The 19953-nt window shown below is 39.2% G+C and overlaps 1 long non-coding RNA gene across 1 annotated transcript; it reads left to right on the forward strand.

The window, feature by feature from the left end:
* The first annotated feature begins 11726 nt into the window (after positions 1-11726).
* On the forward strand, positions 11727-18360 carry LOC132153068 (uncharacterized). Its single transcript, XR_009436615.1, has 6 exons — positions 11727-12042; positions 13775-13837; positions 14229-14286; positions 16855-16899; positions 16994-18110; positions 18211-18360. It is a non-coding gene; the product is annotated as an uncharacterized LOC132153068 (long non-coding RNA).
* Positions 18361-19953: the final 1593 nt, after the last annotated feature.

Raw genomic sequence — 19953 nt, forward strand, 5'->3', positions numbered from 1 at the left:
ACACTCCTCCGCCGCCCGGTGGACGGCGACGGCTCCTCCGGTTTTGGGCAGCCGGCAGGAGTCCCCCGTTCCCTGCTCCTCCCCGTTCCGGCGGAGGCAGCAGGCTCCGGCCACCTGGCGAACGGCGCCGACTCCTCCGCTCCCTCACGGACGGCAGCCGTCTCTCCACATCGTGGGCGGCCGGTAGCGAGCTCGCCCGTCCCCGGCAACTCGCTCCAGCCCACCGCCTCGAGCGTCCATGGCGGCACACTCCTCGCCAGCTCGATGGCACCGCGGATTCACCACAGCGGCGAGGGATCTTCAGCAGCGCGTCCCTCCTTCTCCCGGGCTTCGGCACCACTGTAACGATATCAACCTTCATATTCATCCGGAAGAAGGAGGCGGGAACCGGCGGACAATCAACAACATTTTAATAACAAAATAAACACAAAAACAGCGCACCAGCCCCTCACGGACGACTGGTGCGCGCAAATAAAAACCAAAACACAACTAAAAGCCCAGGCCTGGTCCTCTCTCGTCCTTCACTGTCGTCGCTCCAGTTTTATATCCTTCCATCTCCTCCATGGGCCTCGAGACCGGTGGGTCGAACAGGTGTAGTTCATCTCCAATCACTCCCCCGGCCTCGCTCCCATGTCCCTCGGCCCCGCCCCACTCGTCACAATGATATTGATTATCTTCTCAGAAAAGGAGGAAGCAAACTCATTGCATTTGCTGTCTGATAGCATTTCATTGGGTATCTGACTTGGGGGGTTTGTCAGTCTCTCAACAGTGGCAAAAAGAGTACGAGTGTTATTTAAGTTACTGTTTATAAGGTTTAAGAAGAAATTCTGTCTAGCTGTGGCTAGTTTCACATTAAAAGCATGAAGGCTGTCTTTATAGATGCTATAGTGAATTTCAAGTTTTGTCTTCCGCCACATCCGCTCTGCTTTTCTGCATTGTCTTTTCATAGTCTGAACTGCTGTTGATCTTCTCCAAACTGATTTCTGTCTGTTTGTTTTCTTACTGACTATTATTGGAGCAATATCATCAATAACATTCTTAACTTTTGAGTTGAAGGAATCAAGGAGAGTATCAACAGAGTCTGCAGAAATGCTTGGTGTTAAAGATATAGCCTCCATAAATAGTACACTTGTGTTCTCGTTAATGCATCTCCTTCTGACAGAGACCCATCTAGATTCAGTTGTAGCAGAGATCAATATATCAAAGAAAATACAGAAGTGATCAGATAGTGCTATGTCCTTAGTAACAATGGATGAAATGTTTAGACCCCTACTGATGATTAATGCCACATTTACACATAGCCGGGTATTTAGAGAAACGAATATTTCCCCCCCTCCGTTTTCAAAAATAACATAGTGCACACAACATTGTTTTCAAAAAAGTTGTCGTTTACATCAACCCGCATAAATACGCCGTCGGGCGCCATCATAACTATGCCAAACCTATGGGCGGCAGTGTAGGGAGAAGGATAAAGCCATGCAAGCCAATCAGAATCCTCAAAATCGAGCAACTTCCTGTTCCTTTCAAAACAACACAGACATGATATAATACAGCAGTTGTGTTTGCAAATGCAAACAGACCAAAAGCGTTTGCACAAACGTAAAAATGACTACCACCTTAACAGCATCCATGATCAAACAGTAACGTTACCCAAACAAACTCTAAACATAGGGCGCTCACATGACGTTAAGCATTTTCTGGCGCATAATGTGACGTTTGAGAACCTAAAACCCCGTTTATCCCAGTTGACACGGCAACACATAACCAGCGTTTTCAGAAATCTCCACTTTGGCCGGAGTTTTTAGAAATAATCGTTTTCAGGGATAAAAACGGCGTTTTCGTGTAAATGACAGGCCAAAACGCAGGGAAATATCTGCGTTTTCCCATCGTGTAAACGGGGCCTAAGTCTAGAGTGTGTCCACCTTTGTGTGTTGGTCCATGCACATGCTGAATCAGGTCAAAAAGTGTATAGAACCGTTATCATTTCTTTTGAAGTTTTGTTTTCTGCATTATCTATGTGAATATTAAAATCCCCTGCAATTTCAAAACAGTCAAACTCTGAGGAAATCATTGATAACATTTCTGTGACCTCTTCAACAAAGGCTGGAGAGTATTTTGGAGGCCTGTAAATAATAATAAACAGAATGCGTGGGGCACCTTTCAGCACAATCCCTAGATATTCGAAAGACAAGTACTGACCAAATGACACTTGCTTGCATTGATAGACATCTTTAAATAGAGCAGCTACACCCCCACCCAGTGGTGTAGTCCAGGGTATACGCTGGTATACGGCGTATACCTACTTATTTTTCAGTCAGCATTGCGTATACCCACTTCTAAATCCCCCCTGATGCACACCAGTCAGTAATATCTGTGAGCCAGATTGCCCATTTTTTCCTCAAGGATGGTGAAGCCATGACCCACCTTCCTCTGCCTCTAATTGGCTGGTACTCGCTGCTTTCACTGATGAGATTGGTTAACTTTAGGCATGAGGACTGATGAGCCAATCAGAGGCAGAGTAGGGCGGGTCATGCAGAGGAAAATATCGCTACTACTACCTCAGGTGCCAGTGAAAAAAAAAAAAAAAAAAACTCAGGTGCCGGTGCCAAGCGGCGGTGTGCCACCCCTGTTGATGGAAGACATAATTCTGAGGTAAGTTTTAAGGAGGTTTCCAAAAATTATCATTATTTTAACTACTGGCAAATTGCCAGTGGCAATATGACTGTACATTTAGAGGAGAAGAGATTTTGCCACCAATAGTTGCGAGGAGTCGGCTAACGTTATGAAGCTAGCTATGTAGATTGGGATAATGTGGGGAAACCGGGGCATTGTTGGTTTTCAGTAAGTGTTTAATCAACCCAGTTCATAAGAATTTCATACCAGACTGATGAAACTGATTATCTCAATGTCTATGAAGCTTGTTTATTATTGTAAAGGTCTAAATTATAACGTTAGCCAAGTTACTTAGCCCTAAATTATAACATTAGCCAAGTTACTTAGCCCTAACTAACCTATATGATCTAGTTTAATTTTTTAGTAGCTAGGCTGGTAGTTGATTTTTAAGTAAGTTAAAACACAAGAATGGGGACATGTAGTTTAAGATTCAGCCTTAAACAATATTGAGGACTAATCAGGCTGTCTTATTTTGTATAGGGACAGATAACAATGACAAGGAAGGGAGATATTGCTGACTTTTTTGTAAAGAGGCACAAATCAGGCCCAGGCAGACCCCACCCCTGAAACCAGCAGCCCTGGCAGCTCTCAACCGGGAGCTAGCCAGGCAAGTCAGTGTGAGCATAGACAAGGACCCAGTCTACCACCACCAGGTCAGAACATACAGGCAGTAAATTGCATCTCCAGTTTATTGAAAAGTGAAGCCTCACGCTCTTCTGTGCGTTCTAGACAGTGCAGTGTGAAAGCTCCTGCAGAAAGCAAATTTGTCTGGAATATACTGTAGTATGAGCAAAGGTCAGAAACCCAGTGCTGGGTTGAGAGAGTATATCACTGTTGATGTGTTGTTAATGCATATATTTTTGTTAATTGTTAACTAAATATTGTTGTAACATATTATTTTGTTGAATGATTTACCGGTAAATGAACATGTTAAAAACAAAGCATTAATTCAAAAAATGATGATATTCAATATTTGTAGCGATATTTATATATATCTAACAAAGTATTCTATATAAATAGTGTTCAGCTATTGAAAACCAAATAATTTCAATTTTATGACAGTGCACTTTTAAGTTTAGCTGATTGGTTTTGATGTTTGGAAGAGAATGATTTGTGTGTTTTATTTAAGATGAAATATGAACAAGGATGCATTGTCAACATCAGATTTGAAGTATTTTATTTAAATAAATGTGCAAAAAATAATCGAAACACCATGTTTGCCTCATGGTAAATACATTTTACATTCATCCAGGCTGCTTGTGTGACCAGTAGTAACTACAAACTGCTCCTAATCAAGTCATGATCATTTTATAATAGTGAGCAAGTAGAAATGACAGATTTTTGGGTAAACTAAATCATAGTCTTACATGTCACTATTTCTAAAACAGGGCTTTTTTCTGGACTACTTAAAAAAAAAAAAAAAAAAAAAAAAAACCTGAAAACTGAGAGTATACCCACTTCTCCAGGGACCACTACACCACTGCCCCCACCTCTCCTAACAGTCCTGCAGACTAGCGTATACACTAGGGCTGGGATAAACAATTATTTTTTAAACGATTAATCTAGCGATTATTTTTTTGATGCATCGATTAATCTAACGATTAATTTTTCCAGACCGATTCGATTTCGATTATCTCCCCATTAATTGACTACTAACAATTTATACATGTTGATTTACATATCTGAATGAAAAAAAACATGAATTCCTTAACATTGCAATATATGTTTATTGCTCTTAAAATTAAAAAATAAAAGACTGACTAAGAATGCATTACTTTGCACTTGTATAGAGATAGCATTCAATCAAACCTTGAAGCCTTGAAAACACATAGCTTACTGAAACAAGCTTACTGAACACATAGGGCCTAGCTTACTGAAAAAGCCCTTTTTCTATCGTGTCTAATGATTTTGGTTAATATTCACGAGGGGAGGGGGTGGGGGAAGAGAGAGAGAGAGAGAGCGCTCGTGTAGTTTGAAGAATGTGAGTGCGCGCGCAGCCGGGGCTCTCTCTCGTACGTGCTCTGTCACTGTCACTCACCGATCAAATAAGGCTTTGACAGCCGCCAAAAAAAAAGATCAATGCGCCAAACCCCTGGATTGGTTATATAACGTTGGACAGAATGTTGATCCGGTCATCGCGTATATTCAGCGGACATAAGGTAAACGTTTTGCAAACGTTTTTTAGAGAAATAAAAACATGTCGACGAATCGATGAGCATATTTTGCGTCGACGTATTTTTTGCGTCGACGTCATCGATGACCTCGACGCGTTGTCCCAGCCCTACTGCAGACACTCATGTAAGTGAAGTTAGGAGGGGCTGCTTCATTAAGGACTGTTGCACTGCAGCTGTCTTCTAGCCATGTTTCATTTAGAAACATAAAATCCAAATTGTTTGTGGTTATAAAGTCATTGATTAGAAATTATTTATTTTTTAGTGAGCGAATGTTTAAAAGTGCTAACTTGATGGCTGTGCTTTGTGTCTTTACATCAATCTTAGTTTGATGCATAATAGGCTGCAGATTAGATGAGTTTGCCCTTCGGCTTGAGATGGCCTTAGACTTTCTATAACGTGATAAAACTGAAATAGAGAAAGCTACAGGCACACTGTGTTCCCACTTGTTCTGTAAACATTTGTGAATGTTGCTGCTATGATAGCGGGGACCCGACCAGAGGTGGGTAGTAACGAGTTACATTTACTTCTTTACATTTACTTGAGTAATTTTTTGGGGTAACTAATACTTTTCAGAGTATATTTAAAGATGGGTACTTTTACTTTTCTCTGGGCAATGAGCGATGCTCATTCGCGAATGATTCATTCTTTTGAGTCAATTCTGTTCAAAGGCTTGATCAAACCAATTGGCAAACGAGTGAATTGGTTCATGAATCAGTTTGAATGATTCGTTCAGTTCCCTGCCGCACGCGCTGAGCGTCTGAAGTGGTTCACTCGGAGTTGTAACGTTTAACATCAGCAGCGTTGAAAACGTGGCTGGAACTGCACTGAATTGAAAGCAAATCTGCAAAGGCTATTATTTGCTTGTGATGGAGATCCTTATTAGATGAACACTGCGTGTGCTGTCTACTGTTTAACAGGTAATAACTTGGGCTACATTCGATTACAGTACACGATACCACTGTGCCATTAGTTTGTTGTACATGTGTGGCTTATAACAGAGGGGAGTCAAGTTGAATGCAGCTTCCAAAACACAAAAAATAGTCGATTAAGAATTTAATTAATTTTAATACAATCACACCGGTGCGAGTACGTTCAGCAAGTCATATCATCATCAGCTGCTAAATTCAGAGCTGTGATCGCTTGCTGGTGCTGAGCCAGAGATAGATACGTTTTTACAGCACTGCGCATTATAACCAATCACACAAGATTCTGTTGAGCTCTTGAATGCAATGGCCAATCAGAGGTGTTCCGATGAGTCATCGCTAAAATGCTGGTGCTTCCTTCACTCGCTCACTGACTGAATACCTCTTTCTGGCGAATTCTCTCGTCACAAACAACAAGGTACAGATGTGTGTAAGAATCTTTAATTAAGATATTGATTTCACAGTGTTAACAGTTTCAGTGATTTTAATGGGAGTTTCTGAGAGTGATTGAAATCTAGACTGTCAGTGAAAATTATCTTTAATAATGTAAATGTTATTTGCTCTCTTTCTGAACAATGAAAGATTAGTAGCAATATTTATATCACATTAACTTTCAATGTTAAATTCACATTTAATATAAAGTCAGTCGTATTAAAAATATGTTATGGCATGACACCTATATCTGTTACTTAAGTAAACAGACAGGGTTTTATAATAAATTACATAAATTGGAGTAAAGGCTGATGAAATATATACATTTATACACGCACACATACATTACATACATTTTATCTATATATCTAAATAAAAATAGGCTCAGTGTATATGACCCAAAGTAACTAGTAACTAACTACTTGAGTAGATTTTTTATCCGATACTCTTTTACTCTTACTCAAGTAACTATTCAAGACTAGTACTTTTACTTTTACTTGAGTAAATATTTCTAGAAGTACTTTTACTTTTACTTGAGTACAGTTTTTGGGTACTCTACCCACCTCTGGACCCGACACATATCACTGAGAGCTGCTATCAGTTGTTTTGCGTTGAAAGGCCATTTAAAACATTTTTTTATGAAGTGTATATACTCTGCAAAAAAGGCTAATTGTGATTTAAGTATTTTTAATACATTTATACAAAGTCACAATGTGTTCTACTGGACAGGAAGTTGAGCTACTGGATTGTGATGTCACAAGTATAGCCAAGTAAACACTGTCTATATTGCATGGCCAAAAAATTAATTTCACTCACACTGCTTTAATACATTATATCAATCAATTATCGAAAAAAAATCGTAACATATCATTGTTAATTTTAGGCAGAAATAAAGCTTAAAAACTATAATTGGCATTGACATTAGTAAAGCTGCAGAAGTAGTTCCCCAGGAGTCAGTTAGTCTCTTTCAATGTTGTTTGGAAGTGGAATGACATTTACGTTTGAGTGATTGCAGAGGGACAGCAAACACATTATTGGTGTGAGACACTTCATATATAAATGTTGAGGACATATTTAGCCGAGCATCTCTAGACAACTTTCCTCCACTCTTGGCAAGCTCTTTAACTAAAACACAGAATCTGTTGTCTGTGGATGCAGTAGATGCCGCGTCCTCACACGTAAAATCCCTCAGGGTCATAATTTCACAGAATGTTCCATCATTTAATTGGACAACTGAATTGTTTCTCTTTTTAAGAGGTGTGCTCTTGCAGCAATGATAAAGAACTCCGCTACAAGTGAAACGGTCATAAAATAAACCCGAATTAACGGTGTCACCAGTAAATTCTTCAATATCCATCCTCTGCAGCACAGATGTGGTACCTTTCTTCAGGCAACCAAAACCTCTGACATTATCTTGAAACTTCTTAAGGCAGATCTATTTTTGAGTTTGTCAAAACAATTTCGTATGTTTTCATTAGCATTTGCAATTGTAGTCACTGCTTTTGCTCAGAGAGCCCTCCACTTAAATAATCTCTTAACTACTTGATCTTGCACATGCGTTGTTCAGTTGAAAAACTTCAGCAATGTTCCATTAAAAGATTCAAATGGAAATGTGGATGTTGCCCACAGCGGCCCCCAGTTTCGCACACTTGTTGCTAAGGGCATTAATATTGAAAGAAACATTTTCAGCACCATAAAGTTTCTCAAAGTTACGCACAAACTTTCGAAGAGCTCGTTCTTCCATATCCACATGGTTTGCTTTGATGGCATCATGAAGAAGAGTGTGCATTAAAAAACTAATAAAAAAAAAGATGATTCCAGTATTTATTTTTCAAAATACCACTCAAAACAGGCAAAGCATAAAACAACAAAAAAGACTTCCATTCAGATGCTTTCCAGAATTTTCGGTCTTTCACTGATCTTGGGGCCCTTGTGACACTGTGACACAAAAGCAGTTAAAAATGTGATCATATTTGGCTTGCTTTTACCAACCCATAAGCATGGTATGCATATGTTCCTTTCAGAATCACTTGGTGACAGTGATTTGGCCATATCTGAATATTATTTCTTTTAAAAACAGGAATTCCATCACAATTCCACAAGATTGATATGTCATCAGGCCCCATATGTCCACTCTGCTTGATCTTTTGATATTCTTCCCCACAATGAAAATCGGGAACAATGTCTGGAATTGATTCCCTTTTATTCAAACAAATCTCTATTTTTTCCAAAATGTCTATTATTTGGGCTGATAGACTAAGTACTAGAACGTAAGATCCAGCCCTTAGGTTTTTCTCTGGGTCAAATTTAGCTTTACAAGAAGAACTGTTTTGTGGTGCTGTCTCAGTAGCTTCCAAGTAGCTTTCACAGTTAATACAATAAAAATGTGGAACATACTGGCCAAATTGTCCATATGCTTTATGGAAAAGATATGAAGTTGCTGGCACCAAGCCAGGAAAATGTTCATTGAACATAGTAAGGAGATCCTGAAGAGCTACTTCTGTCAAATTGTGGCGCAGTACATACGACATGAGTAAGAGCAGACTCTGTCCCTTTGTGAGAGGAGCACCAGGGTATACAGGATCATCTTCATGTTGTTTCTGTGAAAAAAGACAAGTTTGATCAAATTAACTACAACAAGAAAATATAAAACACAAGCAGAAAGATCACTAACAGTGTTGAACATTTAAGACCGGTGGCTTACACAGTCAACATAAATTAACACTGTGTATAGATATCAACGCCCCTTCCTTTGGTTTGAATTATCATTTCCTTGGCTCCTCTCTTTTCCTGATCTCTGTCCTTGTCTACTTCCATCCTTGTCCTCTTTCTCCTCTTGTTCAGTTCCATCACCTTCTGTGTTTACCTCTTGTCCATCTCCATCATCTTCCTCATTTCCATCTCCATCATCTTTCTCTCTGTCCCCTTGTCCATCTCCATCATCTTCCTCATTTTCATCTCCATCATCTTCCTCTTTGTCCCCTTGTCCATCTCCATCATCTTCCTCACCTTCCTCATTTCCATCTCCATCATCTTTCTCTCTGTCCCCTTGTCCATCTCCATCATCTTCCTCATTTCCATCTCCATCATCTTTCTCTCTGTCCCCTTGTCCATCTCCATCATCTTCCTCATTTCCATCTCCATCATCTTTCTCTCTGTCCCCTTGTCCATCTCCATCATCTTCCTCATTTCCATCTCCATCATCTTTCTCTCTGTCCACTTGTCCATCTCCATCATCTTCCTCACCTTCCTCATTTCCATCTCCATCATCTTTCTCTCTGTCCCCTTGTCCATCTCCATCATCTTCCTCATTTCCATCTCCATCATCTTTCTCTCTGTCCCCTTGTCCATCTCCATCATCTTCCTCATTTCCATCTCCATCATCTTTCTCTCTGTCCCCTTGTCCATCTCCATCATCTTCCTCATTTCCATCTCCATCATCTTTCTCTCTGTCCACTTGTCCATCCCCATCATCTTCCTCACCTTCCTCATTTCCACTTCCATCATCTTCCTCTGTCCCCTTGTCCATCTCCATCATCTTCCTCACCTTCCTCATTTCCACTTCCATCATCTTTCTCTCTGTCCCCTTGTCCATCTCCATCATCTTCCTCACCTTCCTCATTTCCATCTCCATCATCTTTCTCTCTGTCCCCTTGTCCATCTCCATCATCTTCCTCATTTCCACTTCCATCATCTTCCTCTGTCCCCTTGTCCATCTCCATCATCTTCCTCACCTTCCTCATTTCCACTTCCATCATCTTCCTCTGTCCCCTTGTCCATCTCCATCATCTTCCTCACCTTCCTCATTTCCACTTCCATCATCTTCCTCGGTCCTCTTGTCCATCTCCATCATCTTCCTCCCCTTACTCAATTGTATTTACATAATCTATCTGTCTCTCCTCTTCTCTTTCTTTTGTGCTTTCAAGTTCGTTCTTCTCTTCAGTAGGATTTGAGAGAGGAATCTGAAACAAATGTACACAAAAGGTAAGTGCACCTTTACAAAACAAATGCAAAACAAAATAGCAGTATTTCAATACAGACTGAATGTAATTAAATCAAAATATCAATAAATAAACAGCCCACTGACACAGTCTGGGGCACTGAAGTTATGCAATGCCCATTCAACACAAACGTCTGGTTTATCCAAAAAAAAAATTATACATAACATTGTTTTTCACAATTAGGTACCTTTTTGTAAACTTTTCTTCTGTAATTAGTTGTTTGGGAAATTGGAGATGTATGAGGAAATCTCTTGTATAACAATTTCGTCCGTTTCTGTTATGTCTTGTCTTGTCAGGTTTCTGTTTCCTTTTACTCTGTCTCCCTCTTCTGGTCTTTTGGGTTGCTTTCACTTTCCCTTTCTCGTTTCCCAGCTGTTAATCATCTTCTCTGACTACCTCGTTTGCACTCTGCCCACCTGTTCCCTCTTTCCCTCTGATTATTCCTCTATTTCTTCCTCTGCTTTTGTTGCCTCCTTGTCAGATTCTCTTTGAGCTTTTCTCGTAGGAAGCATACTACTACCCTGTCAGAGTCAGTGCGAGTCCAGTCCTGTCTTGTCCTGGTGTGACCTGCCTGTTAACCCTTCCTGCTCTGTTTATCGCTTTCTCCATTATATCTGTCCAGTTTGCCTGATGCAGAGAGAGGATGGAAAATATTGTGTAACTTCACTAACATTAAGAAAACCGCTTACTTGCATGAAATGTATGTATTGACTGATTTAGAGTAGAAACACTTATGTATTAGAAATAGTTTCATGATAGCGCAGTGTCCCTCGACGCCTGATAACAGCTGATTATACCCTGATTTTGTAACTTTACTATTGTACTTTGATATAACTTTTGTTAACTTTAATAAAACTTATTATAAAACTTATAATATAACAAATTATATTATTGACAATTATTTTCTACCAGATTTAAAGTAATTTAAGAGCCGTAAGCAAGAACTGGCCACAGGGAAGTCTGTTGAGCAAATTGTAAGTACTTTCAGAAGGCTTATATTTTAGTTCAGATTCAACTTTCCTTACGTACCTGAGAATAATAAATAGAAAGGTAAAAGGTGTATGGATAAGGAGACACCATAAAACAATATATATATGTTTTTTTTATGCAATAAACAATGTAACGTTAATGACATGATGTCCTCCAGTTTAATATTTTTTTGACTATTCATAAAATAAAATAATCAAATTATTTTGTAAAGTGTTTTTCATAATACATGCCATTACAAAGCAGCCTTACAGAAAATGTACATGTCTCTATTACAATTTAGTCTGATCTACAATATAAATATACTTTTCAACTTGAATGACGTTTTATTTGATTTATATTGTATTGTTTCTTCTCTTGTATACTCTGCTTGATTAACACACTGGAAGCAATATTGACATGACACACTGATATATTTCCTCACTGCTATTCAAGATGTACTTTTATTAAGTATTTTGGGTGTAATACATTGTTTACTGTCTGATGTAGTGGAAAGTAAAAGATGTATGAACATGCCCTCTGACCTTCCCTACACTCAAAAAAATGATTCTTGCCAGTAATTGAAATTAAGCGATCTATATAAATAAAGTTTATTTAAAAAAGCATAAAATAATTATTATCAATCCGAATTACGCTTTCTCAACATGAACGTAATGGATCCGAAACCAACCTGATCAAATTACATAAACTATGCCTAATTCGCTGCAGTAAAGCGAGAATGCAGATGTTGCGCATGCGCATTAGAAAAAAAAACTAGGCGGGAAGTCGACTAGGGCGCGACGACCATCATATATGGCGACGACGGTGAGCGGTGGGACGATTAATGAAGAACGGATGAGGAGATTATACAAGGTAAAATGTTTTCTTTATGTATAGTTGCTGTAGACTTTAACATATAAGCTATTTTGTATTATTTGATCGATCTTGATTTACCGTAGCTGCCAACTGTTCTTTTTAGCGAATGAACTAACGTTAACATTTGATATCTTCGACCTTCCCTGCTAACTTTTTCTTGATCATTTTAAAATTCACTGTGACGAGTGGGGCAGGGCCGAGGGACATGGGAGCGAGGCCGGTGGAGTGATTGGAGATGAGCTACACCTGTTCGACCCGCCGGTCTCGAGGCCCACGGAGGAGATGGAAGGATATAAAACTGGAGCGACGACAGTGAAGGACGACAGAGGACCAGGCCTGGGCTTTTAGTTGTGTTTTGGTTTTTATTTGTGCGCACCAGTCGTCCGTGAGGGGCTGGTGCGCTGTTTTGTGTTTGTTTTGTAATTAAAGCTTCATTTTGATTGTCCGCCGGTTCCCGCCTCCTTCTTGCCGAAGATTAGCAAGGTTTAATTCATTACAGTGGTCCCGAAGCCCGGGAGAAGCAGGGACGCGCTGCTGAAGATCCCTCGCCGCTGTGGTGAATCCGCGGTGCCAACGAGCAGGCGAGGAGTGTGCCGCCATTGACGCTCGAGGCGGTGGGCTGGAGCGAGTTGCCGGGGACGGGCGAGCTCGCTACCGGCCGCCCACGATAGGGAGGGGCGGCTGCCGTCCGTGAGGGAGCGGAGGAGTCTGTGCCGTTCGCCAGGTGGCCGGAGCCTGCTGCCATCCGCCGGAACGGGGAGGAGCAGGGAACGGGGGACTCCTGCCGGCTGCCCAAAACCGGAGGAGCCGTCGCCGTCCACCGGGCGGCGGAGGAGTGTCGTGCCGTCCGCCGAGGGCCGTCCAGTGCCACCGCCAGGCACCGCGGAGGAGATCGCCCAGCTGGTGGAGGGCCAAGCAGCAGTGCATCTGGGAACCGGATTTATTTATTTTTTTCTCCTCTCTCCCCTCTCTCGTCTCTGTCGCTCCTCCTTCCATCTCCTTTTCTCTCGCCTCGCCTGTCCTACCCCCAGGTTCCCGCAGGTCCCCGTGAGTGGTCCCCCCCCGGAGGGAGGGGGGGGGGGGGGAGTAGAGCGCAGTCTCGGGAGTACCCCCCCCGGTAATTAAAGTTTCACTTTGGAATTGTCCGCCGGTTCCCGCCTCCTTCTTCCCGACGATTAGTAAGTTTAATTCATTACATTCACTATTGTTTGAGTAACGTTATGAGGTCTACATTGGTTTTTTTTGGATTTAAGATTATGTGTGATTATGTGTTACGTGTTTTTAACTGTCATCTAGACATTCACTTTCAAATATGTTAGAACATGTACGTTAACTTACGTTAAGTTGACTGTTAACGTTTATCGTTAGGATCTCGTGTAAAAAAAATATGTTATCAAATAACGTTATATGCAAATTGGATCATTGGTCGACTGTGTGCATATTTTTAGGCAGATTACTCGTCTATGACTTTTCTTTCTTTTTTAAATAATAAATTAGCCATCTCTATGTAACGTTACATTTTGCTTTTCTAAAAATATAACTTACTTTCCAACTACACTAAAGCGTTGTACAAACATGCTAGTAACATAAGTAACATAATATGAAATTTGCATGTAAAATTTTGTAGGATGTCCTTTTAAAAAACAAACAAAAGTGGAACATTCATTTTTTTCATGCTGAGTTGTAATTTCATTACAAAAATCTAATTTTGTCGTTTTTAATATTCCAGAGACTTCGTTGTGACATAATTCCACATTGAATCTCATTAAAGTCAATCAATCACTCACTTAATGTAAGTATAAATTGTTTTTTATAATATGTTTATGTTTTTTAAACTGTACTTGTTTCATTTCTTTGTAAAAGTGTTGATCTTTTCTCTCTTCTTTGACATTAAGTTATGTGAGTATATGAAAGATACATGTAAAAGTTTATAGGATTTCCATTTAAAACTAATTTTGTACATTGAGTTGATCATGCATTCTTTTAATGCAGAGTTTTCATTACAAAACTGAAGTTATATGTCATCTTTACTATTTCAGAGACCTCATCATTGTGACATCATTCCACATTGTCTTCAGTTTGGGGCAACCACTCAATTACAGTAAGTGTTGTTAAACAACTAATCTTTACTTCTTTAATTACTTTAAGGTATTAATGTTCTCACATTCATTTCTGTCTTTTAGATATGTGAGTCTTGGGAATGTGGCAATGTAAAGTGTGTGGAACAGAAGTTTGTAGTAGGTATGAGTTATTGAAACATTCTAAGCTCAAACATGGACATTTTGGGGCAAGATTCAGACATCCTTGTGTATACAGTAATTGTCCTTGCACTTTTAAATCATGGAATAACCTCTTAAGTCATATATACCGTGCCCACCGTGATCAGTCATCTTCAAAACAATATCAGTTTGCCACATTTTCATGTCAGCTGTGTGCATGCATTGAGTCAAATGAAAGAGATTACTTTTGTCATCTAAATGAACATTTGCGCAAACATGAAACTGTGACTTGTGTATTTAAAGAGTGTACATTTAAAAGCAATATTTATAATACATTTCATACACACAAAAATATGAAGCATAATCCACATCGTCTAACTGACTTTAAATTAGATGTTGTCACAGTAACTGCAGACTGTCAGGAGTCAGCCAGTTCTCCCGTTGATTTTCCCGCATTTTCAACAGAATCTGCATTAGAGTCATGCAGTGATGCTAATAATGATGAAGATATTTCTAAAGCAGGTGTTCTTAATATTGCCCTTGTTTTATTAAAGTTGGAAAACATTTTGCATGTCCCAGCCAATGCTGTTGATGAATTACTTCAGGAACTACATTATTCACTAACTTCAGCATCAAATCAAGTGACTAGTAATATAATTTCTGACATTCTTAGAAATCACAACTTAGAAATTGATGAGGTTGTCATTCAAGAGCTTTCTGAAGCAGTGGGCAGGTCAAATCCTTTAGTTAAAGCCATAGAAAAAGGTGGACCCCTTGCCACAGCTTTCAAGCGGAAGCAATTCTACAAGGAACATGTAAGTGTTGTAGAGCCAATTGAGTTTATTCTTGATCAAAAGAGTCGGAAGACCTATCAGTATATACCAATTTTGCCTTCTCTTCAGCTGTTGTTTAGTTGCAGTGATATTTTCCAGTATGTTACTGGTGACCACGAGACACATAAAACTGATTCAGGGGTAGAGAAAGAACAGCAGTACAGGTCTATCAGAGATGGTCTTTATTGCAAGGAAAACTCATTTTTTTGTGGAGAGGAATTAAAATTATCTTTGTCATTGTACATTGACGATTTTGAGCTCTGTAACCCCTTAGGCACCTCACGTAAAAAGCACAAACTTTGTGGTGTCTATTGGATTTTAAATAATTTGCCAACCGGAATGCATTTCCACTCTTTCATCTATTTATCTGGCAGTTTTATGCAAGACTGAACATGTGAAGCCCCTTTTGCAGGAATTGGTTACTTTAGAGAGTCACGGTGTCTACATTGCAGAACTTGGACGGTTTGTGAAAGGTACAGTCCAGTCTGTCATTGCAGATAATTTGGGGGCCCACAGTTTAGCAGGCTTCATAGAAAGCTTCTCTGGTGAGTACTTTTGCAGGTTTTGCATAGGGAAGAGATTGGAGATCCAGGCTGAATCTGTTCAGACCGGAGACTTTGCCCTTAGAACAAAGGAAATACATGATGCGCATGTTACATCTGCAAAGGAAAACTCTGCTACATTTTGTGGAGTAAAAAGAGGTTGTGTGTTAACAGAGAATTTATCTCACTTTCATGTTACTAGAGGCTATCCACCTGATATTGTACATGACTTGTTTGAGGGCATTGTCCCATTTGAACTTGCACTTTGCTTGAAAGAATTTGTTTCCAAGAAGTATCTGTCTCTTGATACTCTAAACAGCTTGATCTTGAACTTCCCCTATAAGTGGGGTGATAAAACAAATAAACCTCACATTATTCCATGTACATATGCCTCCAAGAAGACCATTGGAGGTAATGCACATGAAAATTGGAATTTAGTGAGATTGCTTCCATTCATCATTGGAGACTTGATACCCGAGACTGAGCCTACTTGGCTTGTACTTCTTGATTTGAAAGAAATAGTTGAACTTGTTGTCGCCCCTGTTCATAACGAAGAAACAATAGCCTACTTAAACTGCAAAATTGTAGAGCACAGACAAAGATTTGTTGAACTTTTTCCAGCACAGCTGTTACCGAAACATCATTATGTGGAGCACTATCCACAAATGATTCAATGTTTTGGACCTCTAGTAGGGCAGTGGACTACGAGGTTTGAGGCGAAACATAGTTTCTTTAAGAAAGTTGCTCGCCACACAAATTGTTTTAAAAACATAATGCTCACACTGGCTGCCAAACACCAGCAAATGATTGCTTATCAGATCCATTCCTGTAGCCTTAAGAAGTCCTCACTTGAAGTTACAAGTGTCTCCACACTTCCTGTGGATGTTTTAAACAAGGAAGTGGTAGCAGGTTTAAGACAGAAATATCCAGGAATTAATGAAGTTCATCTTGCAAAAAATGTGACAAACAATGGGATAAATTATAGAACTGGTATGCTGATTTCATTTGGGTCAGCTGGTGGGCTCCCAGAGTTTGCTGAAATTCTTCAAATCTGTATTGTCAAAAGCAGTTTGAATTTTGTTGTGAAGGTACTGTGTGCATGGTATATAGAGCATTTTAAAGCTTTTCAGTTGACTGTCTCTCCTGATAGAGAGGTTGCCCTGGTTGATCTAAATCAGCTAACTGATGCTTATCCACTGTATGACTATATGGTAGGAGGAAGACGAATGGTGACCCTGAAGAGGCACATCTTCATTTAAGGTAATATATTTATGAGGTGTTTTTATTTAAAATTACATCACAAAAATTGTATTACTGATTTGTGTCATTGTCTGCTTCATAACTTTTTTTTTAGAAAAGGAGAGAAAAATGTCGAGTCCGATCATTCTGAGGATTGTTTTTGGTGGGGATGACGATGCAAGAAAGCTTACACTTAAGACAGGAATCCCAAAGTCTGTGGATGACCTTGTACTTGAAATAATGACTGTTTTTGGGGTGAAGCAAAAGTTCAGGCTCCAGTACAAAGATAAGGACTTTGGAAATGGTTACATGAATCTCATGTCAACCAGTCAAATTGAAGACAGGGATACCCTGAAACTGATTTTTCTATCAACTGATGACTATAACTCCTGCTTGCAAGAGACTTCACCTGATGCACCTTGCTGTTCCAGCATTCTTGTTCCTTCACCCAGATCAATTTGTAGCTCTGACACTCTCGACACAAGAGATGTTAGCCCTTGTGTGCCATTGACTCAGTCCAGGAAGTCAACTTGTCTGATGACTCATTTTCCAGCAGCGCTGAGACTGTCTTAATTACGTCTCCAGAGTCGAGAACCAGTTCTTGGCCTCAGGTTTTTATAGTTCCTCGTTTTTCATGTTCTGCTGAAATTCAGCTTCAGAGAGCTGACACAGAGTTCAATAAAAGTGGAATGCTACTTATTCCACCACCATAACTAAGATCTGACATTCTTGAAGGCATGGCTGAGGAGATCTTTAGGTATGCAGCATACCCCTCTGATAGTCAGCTTGATCAGGCAGCTGAAGCCTTGATAAATGCTCACCCTTGCTTGAGGGAAAAAGGAACTCGCACTGGCCATGAAGGATGGAAACACTACCTAAAGATTAAGATGGCAAATTTTCGCTCCAAACTCAGCAAGATTGGGCACCCCGAAATTACTGTGAACTCTCTTAGGAACAAGCGTAAAGGTCAGGGTAAAGCAGCATCAAACATCAAAAAGCCAAAAAAAGCTGAGGTGAATTTCCTTCCTTGCCTTCCGAAAGGAGAAACAGCAGAAAGCATGGAGAAGGAAAGAATTGCTCTCTTAACTGAAGTGAAAAAGAAAAATAACGAGGCAGTCATTAAGGAAAAAATGCAGTTGACCTTCTCCTATAGGCGGCAAGAGTTGGTTGAGGATTTACCAATGGTTTCTGATTTACAAAGCAGGTGGCCTGCTTTGTTCACAGTAAATGAAGTAAGTGTTATTGATATTAACACAATAAATATTGTATAAGTTTCAGTGAATTTCTCCACAGTATGCCTACACTGTATTTCATTTCCCTTTTTTCTTGTAGATAAATGCAGAATTCATGCGGATAACGACTGTGCCCCTTATGTCAAAGTTCTTAGCACAGCTGGACAAATACACTGCTAATCTACACAAGGTTTTCAGCAGCAAAGGAGGTGCTTCTGGACAGAAGATTTCGCGCATTATGTCAGTTGCAGACAAGGTGTGGTAAATTGCATTTAAGTTCTTAAAAAGCAATAAAAAATATTTCCTTTGGATTAGTAATGCTCTTCGGACTGATCTACGCCCTCAACTTAAGTTACCCTCAAAGTCTCAGGTTCACATTTGAATTCTTCCAGAAGGTACTGATGAATTTAGATGGCAGCAAGCTTTCCCCAAAGGTTCAAGCACTTAAAATTAAAATGTTTCAGTGAATAGGACATTCACTGGTTGCCTACATATTTCCAACAACTGGAGGAACATTGAAAACTTTTAGACAAGAATGCCCTTGAAAAAAATATTTCTAAAAACTGATGACACTAACTCCAGCATGCAAAAGACTGCACTTTCCTGCTTCCTGTAGCTCTGAAACATTTGATACAGGAGATGTTACTTATATTGCTATTGAGTCCATAAAGTCAACTTTTCAGATAACTAATTTTCCGGTAGCGTTGAGGCTCCTTCGGGTTACGGTTCCAGTTCTTAGCCTCATTGTTGTACTTTCTCGTTTTTCATGTCCTGCTTAAATTCAGCTTCAGAGAGTGAAAACAGAGTTCCAATAAAAGTGGAATGCTACTTATACCACCACCAAAACAAAGGTCTGACATTTTTGAAGGCATGGCTGAGGAGATATTTTGGTATGCAGCATACCCCTCTGCAGTGAGTAGGACACGTTGTAATGGCTTAAATGCTGAAATGTGAAAACCTGTTATATGTATTTAAAAAAAGTGTTGAAAACTTGATATATGTGAAGTAAAATATTTGCTTTTCTTTTTTCCCTTTTATTTTAATTATTTTATTTTTTTATTTTGTATTTTTTTTATTTTATTGTATAAAGGGTCCTGGTTATTTCATTGTTTTAACAGATATTTAGGAAGAGAAGGGACCATTTACATTTCTGTTTTTTTTTTTGTTATAGATCAGGAGAAAGCACATGGTTCACTGTATTATGCAATAATATGACAGTGTTACATTGAAAATGTGAAATTAATCTTTGATGTTAAAAATATGGTTTCTTGCTGATCCCTGTTAGTTGTGGGCACACAGAGCTAAAAAGTCAAACATGAGTCATAACAACTGGAAGATTTAATTTTTAATTGCTTTTATTTGTTAAGTACTGCATTACAGTAGGCTATTCATGCTGTTGCTTTCATGCTTTTTTTTTTGGTCAGATTGGATGGTACTTTCGACTCATGGACCAATTACAGCAAATAAATGTTTGAAAATGTAACATGTTTTGTCCATTTATTTAATAGAATTAAGAAAATGTAAGGTGATTATATAAAGCAATTAACAATAAGTTATTGAAAATGAGTAAAGTTTATGTATTATACAAGCTTAAATCAAAGTTCATCAGTTTTCATAAAATTTATTTAATTTGTTTACATTAACTGAACATGAAAGGTTGAAGCTTAAACAAATGTTAACTTTTGCATTGGATTTATGTGATTAAATTGGATGGAAAATTGACATCTAATTGAATTACATAAGTTTTAATTTTTGGGGTTAAATATTTTTTTGAGTGTATTTCACCTTGTTAACAGACACTGTTCTTGCAACAATGAGCAATTTAGCTAGAAAAATTGAAGTT

The sequence above is a fragment of the Carassius carassius genome, chromosome 1 (assembly GCF_963082965.1).
Source record: "Carassius carassius chromosome 1, fCarCar2.1, whole genome shotgun sequence".
Taxonomy (NCBI): domain Eukaryota; kingdom Metazoa; phylum Chordata; class Actinopteri; order Cypriniformes; family Cyprinidae; genus Carassius; species Carassius carassius.